Source organism: Nicotiana tomentosiformis, chromosome 5, assembly GCF_000390325.3.
Source record: "Nicotiana tomentosiformis chromosome 5, ASM39032v3, whole genome shotgun sequence".
NCBI lineage: Eukaryota > Viridiplantae > Streptophyta > Magnoliopsida > Solanales > Solanaceae > Nicotiana > Nicotiana tomentosiformis.
This window is the reverse complement of record NC_090816.1, coordinates 6,802,775-6,815,789: the sequence shown is the minus strand read 5'-3', so window position 1 is coordinate 6,815,789 and position 13,015 is coordinate 6,802,775. Positions and strand designations below refer to the sequence as shown.

Here is a 13,015-nt window from a genome sequence, read left to right as displayed (position 1 = left end):
TGCTGTTGGTGGACTCTCTCATTTTCCCAGATATTTCCATGTCTCTTAACTTTTCAATAATTACAGACTAAACAATAACTAGCTCGTGCTATTACCGGGATTGACCTCACTAAGTGAACCTCCTCAACTTGATTGACTCGCAAATTCTATGATAAACTTATTCGCACCGAGTGTTTACACCAAATTGTACCAATTTACCATGGGTAAGTGATTCTATTTGGTGAAAACATATATTTCTTAACCATAATTAAGTAAGAGAAATTTATTTACAAATAGTGTGATATATTTATTGATGTGTCATCAGTTGTAAGTAAATGGTTGTCCAAATTCAATTCATGGACCCAATACGTGATGGTACAAGCCAAGATGTGATGACACTAAAACAAACGTGCTATGATTTTTTAACCATAACTGAGTGAGAAAATTTTATTTACAAATACCTGTGATATATTTATTGATATAGTATAAACACCCGATAAAATTAAATATTATCCAAATTCAATTCATGGACCCAATACGTGATGGTACAAGCCAAGATGTGATGACACTAAAAAACGTGATATGATTTTTCTCGATGAGTCATTGCAAAATCATGATTTTCTAAATATATGATAAAAATCTCCCCCCTCCCCCCTCTTTGTCTGTGTGGGGGGTGGGGGAGGGATGGGGGTTATATTTATGCCAAGCTTTGTTAACCGCGATCGTGAAGAAGGAGGGCTGGCGATCGCGAAGAAGGAGGCCGCGATCGCATGGCTTATTTTGTCCTAAAATTTTCATCTAAAAATCTTAACTTTTAGACAATTGGAGATATTTGTGTCTCGAAAAATTAAACTGAAAAACTAAAATTCAGGATATAATTGCTAATTCCTAAATAGCAGCCTTTTAAAGTGGCTATCTAGTGTCATTTCTACTAGTTTTAATAGGTTTGATCAAGTCATAATACTTATAATTAAGGTACACAAATAGGAAAATAGGCTAGTTACCCTTAACGATTCTAGTCCTTGATCTTTATATGTCTTTCCTGAAGAATGAGTGATTTTATTACTTATTTTTCTTGTTTGAAAAATATTTTCCCTTTTCTTGATAGGGAGAACATTTTTCTCCAATTGGAGAAAAATGAGTTCACGAGGAAAATATTTTTCAAAATATCTAAATCAATCAAATATGGAAAAATTAAAAAATATTTTTCGGAAAATATTTTCCTTCATACCAAACACACCCATAGTGTACAATATTTTCTCAGTTGGCTCGCGAGGACAATAATGGAAATTCAAAGGATAAATTTGGTTTCACCCATCTATAAATACCTAATTTAACACAAAAATATCCAATTAGCAAGAGAAGGAGAGATGGAAGTTGCTAAAATACTTCACATGAATGGAGGAATTGGAGACACAAGCTATGCAAAAAACTCTAAGCTTCAGGTATCATCAAACACCTTTTTATTCCTAATGGAGTTATAAACTCGCAACAATTATAAATAACAAGTTCTTATGAATTTTACTTATATATACTGATAGTGTAAAAGGTACAGTGTAAAATGTATAGTTATCATTTAAGTGATCTGATAGTATTTCTTATCTTATCGGTACATAAAGCTTAGACTTATTTCCTTTTACTTAACTAGCGTTTGGACATAAATTTTGTTGAAACTTGAAAAAAAAGTTATCGAAATTGTGTTGAAAAAGGTCAAATAATGAAAAGTTGACACTGTATAGCCACTCTCAAAATAATACCCGAAAAATATATATTTTTTGTATATATAAACATTCTGTATGTTTCGTAGAAAATACACATCTAAATTCTTTTATACAGTTAGTGCATATAAAAGTAAACTCATTTCCTTATATTTACAGCAAAAGGTGATTCTCATGACAAAGCCAATATTAGAGGAAGCCATATCTGCACTCTACCGCAGCCTTTCCCCAGAAACCATTTGTATTGCGGAGTTAGGTTGTTCCTCTGGACCTAATACTCTTTTGGTGGTCACACAACTTATTAGCGCTATTCGCGAAGAATGCAAAAGCAACGGCCAACAACAACAATCGCCGGAATTTCAAATTTTCTTGAATAATCTTCCTGGTAATGATTTTAATACCATTTTCTGATCGTTGCCAGAATTCCATGAAGATTTGAGGAGACAGAATATGGGAGATGATGGATATTTGATCCTAATTGCTTTGTTGCGGGAATTGCTGGTTCACTTTATAATAGACTTTTCCCTTCCAAGAGTCTGCACTTTGTTCACTCCTCTTACAGTGTCCACTGGCTTTCCCATGTATGTTTTTGTATTGTTAAGTACTCATGAATTCATCTCATCTACGTAGAAGTTTAAAATATTATAAAGAGTATATATTTACTTATTTAATTATATTTTTAACACACTCCTGACGTGCGAGCTTAATTCACGCAAAGAGTTAGTGAGGGCCGGAACGGAATATCGTATGTAGTGTTGAATCCAATCTGAAGCTCTTTCGAACAAGCCAGCCTTTTGATGATCCTAGCATGTAGTTTTTCATATAATGGGTAACAGTGTTACTCAAACACTGGACCTCAACCTGCTTTTGTCACGACCCAAAAATCACACCTGTCGTGATGGCGCCTATCCCGATACTAGGTAAGCCGACAACATCAAAAACCCACAATTTATTTTATGTTTGAAAATATAATATTTGAACACAATCCACAAGTCTCGCAAATACCGATACAAACACTCCCAAAACCTGGTGTCACTGAGTACATGAGTATCTATACATTACAAGTCTGGGAAACACAGTCTATAATAATCTAAGATCAAATACAGTAAACAAAAAGATAGGGAAGGAGAGACAAGGTCTGCAAAATATGTCAGCTACCTCTGAATCTCCGGAAAATCGACTGTGTGAAAGAATCAACACACGCTGTATCTGGGATCACCTGGATCTGCACATGAAATGCAGGGTGTAGTTTGAGTACAACCAACTCAGTAAATAACAATAATAAATAAAGAACTAAAAGTAGTGACGAGCTTCTCAATTAAGTCCAAATACAGTACTTTCCAATATAAAAGAGTAGGCATGCTCTGAAGTTCAACATTTAAGATTTCATTAAATATTTATATCAAGTTTGACCGAAATAGAAAATAATATTTTTTTTTCCGAAATAGTGATATATGACAGTTGAAATGCAGCAAATAATGAAATCAGTGCATCCTCTAAGAGTAACAGTCACTCAGTCCTCCCATTCACTCCAACCTCACAGTCACTCTTTCCTCACAGTCACTCATCACTCGACACTCGGCACTCGCACTCAGTAGGTATCTGCGCTCAATGGGGGTGTGTACAGACTCCGGAGGGACTCCTTCAGCCCAAGCACTATAACAATGAAACATGCTGTGGCGTGCAACCCGATCCCATATATATCCTCACAATTAGGCCCTCAGCCTCACTCAGTCATCAACCTCTTCAGTCTCTCGGGCTCAAGATGTCATGAAAATCAGTACAAAATGATAATATGATGCATCAATAAATAGCAACAGAGAGTAAGATATGATATAAAATGAATGAACATGACTGAGTGTGAAATTTCAATTTGAACATATAATTCAACCACAGAAATGACCCCAGTGGGTACCAACAATAACAACATATGCATAAGCATGATTTTTAAAACGAGTCTCAGCTCAATTTTCTCTAACACGTAGAGAATGTACAGATATCAATAGATTATTCAACTAGACAGTTCCATGGAATTTGACCAAGTCACCATTCCTACAGTGCACGCCTACACGCCCGTCACCTAGCATGTGCGTCACCTCAAAACAAATCACATAACACATAATCCGGGGTTTCATACTTTCAGGACCAAATTTAGAACTGTTTCTTACCTCAACCCGTGTAATTCTTTATTCCGTTATGCCCTTGCCACGGGAATTAGTCTTCGAAAGCCTCGTATCTAGCCACAATTAATTCGATTCAGTCAATACCAATTATTGTAATTAATTCCATAAGAAAATACTAATTTTTCAATAAAATTTGAAATTAACTCAAAAAATTGCCCGTGGGGCCCACGTCTTGGAACCCGACAAAAGTTACAAAATATGAACGGCCATCCAACCACGAGTCTAACCATATAAATTTCACCAAATTCCGACATCAACTCGACCCTCAAATCTTCAATTAAAGTCTTTGAAGATTTATACCATTTTCAACCCAATCTTTACCCATTTGAACTCGACACTCTTTCAACAAACCTTACTGATACGTATAAATAATACTCTTACACCTAAGAATCATACTCTTAATCGCCCATCTTTATCAAACTCGAAATTGAAGATTAGGGGTTAGAACCTTACATTTTAGGTGAATATCTTGTGATATTCCCTTGTTGGATTTCAAAGCTTGAACAAGATCTTGATGAACAAAGTACATGAGCTTCTTCCTCTCTTTAGAATACTCTCCCTTCTCTCTAAAAATATCAGATTTTTGCTCCAAAATGAGCTTCAAGAGCTATGAATCGAAGTTGGATCGGGTTATAAAACCCCAAAAAATGAAGCTCCGGATAGGATATGTGGTCGCATATGCGACCACAGATTGGATATGCGGTCCGCATATCGGCCGCAAAATTGGCCTCCAGAACTGGAAAACACCTGCTTGGGTTTGCGGTCAATATGCGGCTCGCAGACCTGTTCTGCGGTCACATAATGAACCACAGAACAGTTCTACGGTCGCATAGTCGACCGCAGAATGGAATCCAAAACGACCCCTTAACTGCCTTACTCTGAGGCCATTTTGCGGTCCGCAGAAACGCATTTTTTCTGCCACAAATTTTGTTTACTCCCCAGTGCATTGTTCAACCCAAAAAGTCCGACCCGCAAAAAATTTGTATAACCTTTATACTAATTGATCTACCTCGGCACCATAAAACCTTAATTGTCTTAGAAAATATTCTCCGGGGTCATTACACATAAGTCAACATCCGGTCAATCTTTCAACTTAAATTCTAAACCTTGAAACTAAGTGTTCCAAAACCTCACTGGACCCGAACCAATTATCCTCGGCAAGTCACATAACAAATATAAGGCATAAATTAAGCAGTAAATGGGGGAATGGGATTGTAATGCTCAAAACGACCGGTCGGGTCGTTACAGGTTTAATGTCGTGTTGGAGTATGTGAGCAATTTGCATATGGATTCTAGGAGATGATGCAATTTTTTCTTATTTTGCGGTACAAAATAATTTTGTGAGCAAACTTGAAGAAAAAAGAACTTGAAAAGTTATATAAAATCATAATCCTATAGTATTTGTTTCTCTTTTTAATTTTGTTTTTTTGAAATCAATAATATAGGTGTCAAATGCGGATTTAGGATATATAGGATAGGTTGTGCACAAGTTTAACATAACCCAATGCTTTCGGGGGTGGATCTACAAGTGTATATAAGCTCAGACCCTATATTTTATTAAGAGATCTATTTAGTAAGTTATCATGTCTAAGATTTCAAAATTGATAAATTAAAATAATAAAGGGTAGCCCGTGCATAAAGTATTCTGTATTTACGCAAGGTTCGGGAAAGACCCGCATTCTTAAGGGTGTGAGGTAGACAACCTACTCTAATGTAAGCATTAGTGGCTGCTTCCACAACTCGAACCCCTGACCTATAGGTCACACGAAGATAACTTTAACATTATTCAAAGGCAATTAAAATATAGAGCATATATATAATATGATCATACTTATTTTGAATAAGTAACTCTAACTTTTATTTCTCCTCTAATAGGTACCTGTTGGGATAGAGAATAATAAAGGAAATATTCACGTGGAAAGTACAAGCCCACTAGATGTGATTGAAAGAGATTTTGTAAATTTTCTCAAGTTACGCTCAATAGAATTGGTGAAAGGTGGGCGTATGGTATTGACTGTGATGGGCAGAAAAAAAAATTAAGATAGCTTTAGCAAAGCTTCTTGCTACCTGTCAGAGCCTATTGTCAGGGCTCTAAAAGAAATAATTGCAGAGGTAAAACCAGACTTTTAAAATACACATATAATTGTTAGTGGATTCTTAGCTTTCCTGTTGATCTTGATTAGTTCTAATTTAGTTTTTCCTTCGTTGAGAGTTATCTTTTTGGACCAGATTCACTTTTATACTGCAGTTTAATTTTATGTGGTAGTCCTGTTTGATTGGTGATGAAGTTTAAAAAAGAAATTAGATTGTGGTCTTAAACATGCCAACTTTCGTAGATATAAAGGCATGACATTAGAAACAGTAAAATATAAAGTTTAAAGTTAATAATTTTAAATATTGTTGTGAATGTGACTCTTTACCACTACTCTATCCATTACTAATGCTTAACCACCAACACCAATCTCTAGCGAAAAACTACCACTAGCAACCACCGCCACAACTCCACTACAACCCTATTGTCACGATCCAAAAATCATACCTGTTGTGATGGCGCATATCTCAATACTAGACAAGCTGACAACCTCAATAAATCACGATTTCCTTTTAGTTTGGAAACATAATATTCAAATACAATACTAAAAATCTCCCAAATACCGATACAAACACTCCCAAAATGCGGTGTCACTAAGTACATACATTACAAGTCTGAAAAACATGGTCTATAATGATCTGAGACCAAATACAATAAACAAGAGGATAGGGAAGGAGAGACAAGGTCTGCGAAACACGACATCTACCTCGGAATCTCCAGAAAATCAACTGTGCGAAAGAATCAACACCCGCGGTGTCCGGGATCACTTGGATCTGCACATGAGTAGTATGAGTACAACCAACTCAGTAAGTCACAATAATAAATAAAGAACTAAAGATAGTGATGAGCTTCACAGCTATGTCCAAATACAGTAATTTCCAACATAAAAAGGTAGGCATGCTTTCAAGTTCAACATTTAAAACTCCACAGTAATTTCATACCAATTTCGACTGAAACAGAAAATAGTGTCTTTCAGAAATTTCCAAAACAGTGATATATGTCAGCTGAAATGTAACGACCCGACCGGTCGTTTTGAGCTTTAGCGCGTCGTTCGGCAGTTTGAGGACTTGAGTAGCTTCACTTCGGGTATTATGACTTGTACACGTGGTTGGAATTTAATTTCGGGAAGTTCAGAGTTAATTTGGAAAGAAAATTCTAATTTCGGAAGCCTTAAGTTGGAGGAATTGACTAAAGTGTGATTGTTTGAGTAAACGACCTTGGAATCGGGATTTGTAGGTTCTAACAGGTTGATATGATGATTTTGGACTTGAGCGTATGTCCGTATCGGGTTTTGGATGACCCGGGAACGTTTCGGCGCCTATGGTGGAAAGTTGGCACTTGGAAAAATTTCATAAAATTCGGTTTAGGTGTATTTCAATGTTATTGATGTTCGTTTGAGATTCCGAGTCTGGGAATAGCTCCGTATGGTGATTCAGGTATTGGGACCACGCCCGGAAGAGGATTTGGTGGTTTGTAGGTCATTTCGGGGTCATTTGGCGAAAGTTAGAAATTCGAAGCTTTCTGAGAAGTTTGACGGGGAGTGGACTTTTTGTTATCGGGGTCGGATTCTGATTCCGAAAGTGGGAGTAGGTCCGTAATGTCAATTATGACTTGTGTGCAAAATTTGAGGTCAATCGGACGTGATTTGATAGGCTTCGACATCGATTGTAGAAGTCTGAAATTTCAAAGTTCATTAAGTTTGAATTGGAGGGTGATTTGTGTTTTTAGCGCTGTTTGATATGAGTTGAAGGCTCGACTAAGTTCATATTGTGTTTTAAGACATGATGGTATAATTGGTTGATGTCCCGAGGGCCTCGGTGGATTCCGGATGGTAAACGGATCGAGATTGGGCTTGGAGGAATGCTGGAGCTGCTGTCATCTAGTGTAACCGCACCTGTGATGTTTTGGCTGCAGGTGCGGAGCCGCAAAAGTGGCCAGGAGGTTGCAGATGTGAAAAGGGAGTGGGGGAATGGCAGTCCACAGGTGAATTTAATGCAGAAGCGGGCTGGGCAGCTGGGAGACTTCCGCAGAAGCGGAATATTTTGCCGCACCTGCGGAACCGCAGAAGAGGTCTAGTGAGCGCAGGTGCGGAGGTTGCCTGGGCAGAATACATAAATTAGCTAAATCGGGTTTTGTCTCATTTCACCTCTTTTCTCTCATTGGAGTCGGCCTTGGGGGAAATTTTGGAGTGCCATTTTGTCATCTTTAATGAGGTAAGTGATCCCCATATATTGTGAGTTAAATACATGGTTTATGCATGGATTTAAACATGAAAATTTGGGAAAATTTGTGGGATTTTTAGTAGAAAACCTAGAATTAGTATTTTTGGATTTTGACCACGAATTAGGGCGTGGAATTGAGAACAAATCATATATTGAGTTCATGATGTTATGGGCAGTGGTTATCTTCGAAAAGTTTCGGAATCTGGGCATGTGGGCCTGGGGGTGAATTTTAGGAATTCTTCAATTTGGGTTGGAAAAATCACTTCAATAGCTAAGATGTGAACTCTTGAGCATGTATTGACTATTTTATATAACATTTGACAAGCTTCGATCGTTTGGCACCGAGTTGAGGAGTTAAAGCACAATTTTGGACCGGAAAGTAAGCTTTGAGACGAGGTAAGTCTCCTGTCTAACTCTGTGAGGGGGGAAATATCCCTAGGTGTTGTATGTTGATGCGTGCTACTTATTATAGGGAATACGTACGCGCGATGTAACGAGAGCCCATACGTAGCTACATACATGTTATTGTCCGGGTAGGCTTAGGTTCACATCATGATGTAGCTGCACTATTTGAGCATTTTCTCGCCTGTTAAATTCCTCTGTTTTACATTTCTACTTGAGACTAGACTTGCTATTGTAGAGACTTCACGAGTTCATGATTAGTCACCGAATAACTTTACTCCCCTTACATCATGTTTCCGTCATATATATATATACTTCATTGAAAGGTTTTCGTTAAAGAAATTACAACTCACACGTTTATTCGTGAGTGGGGTCAAGGACCCGTCAAATCTTCCTATTCTAATGGGATCGGTCTATTCGCCTCGGCGGGATTATGTATTTCACTCTTATGGGATCGGGTCGTTCACCTCGGCAGGATTATGTATTTCACTCTTATGGGATCGGGCCGATCGCCTCGGCAGGATTTATGTACCACACTTTTATGGGAGCGGGGCGTTTGCCTCGGAAGTTTAATAGATGTATCTATGGTTCGTGCCGTTCGACCATCGACAGTGCACAGTTTAAATATTTATGTTGGATCGAGCCGTACGCCTCGACATTTCCTAAATCATATCCTCATGGAATCGTGCGTAATATTTGGCAAGAAGACAATGTATCTGTGAGTTTTCCTGATTTGAGTAATGATAATCTATCTGATGAGATCCACTATATCTATATATATGCTCCGGTTAAGGAGGAAATTTCTAATGGAGAGCTTGAGTTCCTCGTAAAGAAGGAGATTTGTACCACGTGATTTATACTTGTTTATCTCATTTATTTACTCTGCCTCATATTTACTTACCTCTTTACTGTACCTGATATTATTGGACCACTAGTGGGTGTCGATGTCGACCCCTCGTCACTACTCCTCCGAGGTTAGGCTAGATACTTACTAGGTACATGTTGATTACGTACTCATACTACACTTGCTGCACATTTTTGTGCAGGTACATATGCGACTAGTGGCCTTGTGAGAGCAGAGGCGTGTATGCATGCGGGGACTTACGTGAGCTGCATTCCATATTACGACCCACAGCCGGCAGAGTCTCCTTTAGAGTATTTATATTTCTCCTGTCCAAAATTGTATTCCGGACAAATGCTGTATTTTATGTTACATTCCTAGTTGATGCTCATGCACTTGTGACACCGGGTTTTGGGGTGATTATGGGTTGTTCTGTATTAAATTTGTTAAGAATATTATTATTTACACTGTGAATACCATCTTTTACTATTTAATTGAAGGAAAATATGACTTCAAAAATATTAAAATGAGAACCAAATTAAGTATTTATTTTTGGCTTGCCTGACAGCGGTGTCTGGCGCCATCACGACCTTTAATGGATTTTGGGTCGTAATAACATGGTATCAGAGCACTAGGTTCACTAAGGTCTCACGAGTCATGAGCGAGTCTAGTAGAGTCTTGCGGATCGGTGCGGAGATGTCTGCACTTATCTTCGAGAGGCTACAAGGTTGTTAGGTGCACTTCCCTTCTTGATTCCTCATCGTGCGAATTGATTCTTTTGAGGCTTGTACCTTTATTTATTTCCTATTCAATCTTATGTGACTTGAAGCGCTTGTTATAGATTGGGAATCGAGGAATTGTCATGGTACTACAGAGGTGGTGCAGGATGTTTCTGTCTGCGTATTTGATTGGGCTATTACTGTCGCCCGGCGGAAGGCCGTCCTATCCTTTCATCTCAGCATCAGTATTTCCTATGGTTTTGAGATTTGTTATTGATTGTTATGACAATTCGTGCGTTGTTATCGCACTATGTTGGTGTAATGGTAGGGTGCTTGTTTATGTGTCGAGGCAGTGAATGACTTGAAAGGAGGTTTTTCTCAGTGCATGATTCAGAAGTTCAACATTTTATTTTCGACGAAGGAAATGCAATCGGACTAGGAATGTTTAGATTTGGGTTGATGGAATAACAAGACTTGGTATTTTCGAGCGCGGTAGAGTTCTCAATTGTGATGTGGTGTCATCGTCCTTGTTGAACGCGTTAAGGTTCGCCGGTGTTATGGTCTTCTTCTATTCACCTTTGGGGCAGGGTATTGTGGAATAGTGTCGGGAAAGTGGCTGCCAGAGATCGCGCTGTGCAGAGATTCAGGATCGAATCGATGTTCCTAGTGTTGATGGTTCAAGAAGGATGATGTTCAGAGAGGCGTTAAAGTTGGTAGAGATCTATTGGTTCAAGTGCTACAGAGACGGATTTTGATTTAATGCAATAACTGGGCAGCGTAGGATGAGGAAGGACATGTGGAATGTGTCTTGTAGTGGTTAAATTTCTAGAAGGCCAAGTGTGAGAAGCGAAAGTCGGGTAGTTGCTTAAAGGAGAGGGTTTGACCAAAGTGGGAGAGTGGCAGAGTATCATATGGGTTATGTGGTAGGATAGCTACACGCCTTGGGGAAAGTTTAGAGTGATTTGGGATTTATGGTGGACAGTCACTAGGTCTATGGACTAATTTAGAATATTGGTTGCTATACTGAGGAAGGTTGGATACGATAGAAATGAGTTGCTTGATATGAAGAGGGATGCAACATGACTTCGGATTTGAAGTGTATTATCGCACCTTTAGTTGATGTCAATGGGGACTGAACAGACTTGTACAGCTGGTGAATGAGCACGGGCTCAGGATGGTTTACTGATTTCGTGGTGTTGACAGAGCTTCTACGAAGAATTCTACTGGCTATCCAGTAAGAGGTCGAATATGTGAATGTGGCTAGTGAGTCAGAATGTTAACGAAATGTTTAACAGGAGGATTTCGAGAAATTTGGCAGGTCGATTATGCAGGCTCATGTCTATGTGGAAGGAGGAATATTGGTGGGTTCCGGGGTTATGTAACTGTAGCTTCGAGCTAAGTGGGAGAGCCCCACTGTCTACGATTGGATTGCATGGTTGTCTACTTGTGAGGTTTCTGGTTATCGGCATATTGGTGGGTTATTACGACTAAGGAAAGAAAACATCAGTGGTAATTTGAGAAAAGGATTGGAGGAATGTATGCTATACTTGGGCCTTATCGGTTCATGTTCAGTTTTGAGAAGACTCAGAGTTTCTGCTTCTGGTGGAAGTAATGTACAAGGGAAAAGAATTCAGTTGGGTGCTTCTTTGATAGGATGTGCACGTGCTGGCAGAGAGCTAGAGTTTGGCTTATACTCGGGACCAAGACAATGTGGGTGACTCTCAACAGTCGTCCTGGTGGGTTCAAGATTTTGAGTATAGTGCCTAAGGACTTGGAATGTTCTATGTTATCATTGGGTATGTGGTGCAGTATTGGACGAAGGGAATAAGTATCTTCGGATTCAGGGAAGGTCTTGCAGAATGGGTGTACCAGTTGGCTATGCTATGGAGTGCTTAAGGAGAGTATGAGACGGTTCATGGGTATTGAGACGATGTGGTCTCGTGGATTGGTTCACTCGGGATGAATATTGTTGGGTTTCGTTACGTTAATGAATGGAACTATTATTGTTTCTAAGGCAAGTTGAGAATAAATTGGAAGTTGAGGATCAAGGTTGCAGTTGATGTCGACAAGAATGTCGAGAGCTCGGATGAGCATGGAAGAATTCAGATGTTTAGAGTAAGCTGGTATTGTCTTTAGCGTCATCTGAGATCAGTGTCATGTGGAAGAGGCTTTGTGTAATGACTTGCAGATTTTTGACTCACTCTACAGAATTAGAACGGCTGGTGCTATGGATGTGCGGACCTTGCTACCTGAGCGGAATGGTCGTGGGAGCATGCCCCACAGGGATATTTGTGTAAGTGTGACATGTCAGTCACTTGATTGTTAAAGATTGAGACTGAATATGGAGGCCATGGTAATATCGCAAGTGCGAGAGTTTATGCCTGAGAGGCATTCAATTCCTTGGGTTGTGGACCATGTGAGTTCGTTTTGGATTTGACGGCTGTTCTTATGTGTCGTGAATAGGTCATTGTGGGTCCTTGAAGGGTTATTAGCCCAGTGCGGTACCATCATAATCGACTTGAGGTTCGTGGATAGATCTACATGTGAATATGGGCTCTATATCAAGCTGGATGTGCTCATTTCAGCATAGCGTTGTTTTTGGAGGGGTCTTCGGGCCTTGGATGATATTTCTGTTGTCGACCCTTCCGTGTAGTCTCTATTGTGCCATGTGGGTTATGAGGCGGTTTGATTATTCGCACTCGTATTAAGATCCCGTATAGTTTGTGGTGTTATCTGAGCAAGATGGCTCTCGAGATGCAGATCATGTATCGCACCCGTCTCCCCAGGATTTGTATTATGCACTTGGCGTGCTTATTGTTGATATTCAGGCATTTCGTGAGTATAAGCGTTAAGACTCTA

General features: G+C 39.1%; 1 pseudogene; it reads left to right on the top strand.

Moving 5' to 3' along the window:
- Window positions 1–1,332: 1,332 nt before the first annotated feature.
- LOC138910761 (S-adenosyl-L-methionine:benzoic acid/salicylic acid carboxyl methyltransferase 2-like) lies at window positions 1,333–9,902 on the top strand (annotated as a pseudogene).
- Window positions 9,903–13,015: the final 3,113 nt, after the last annotated feature.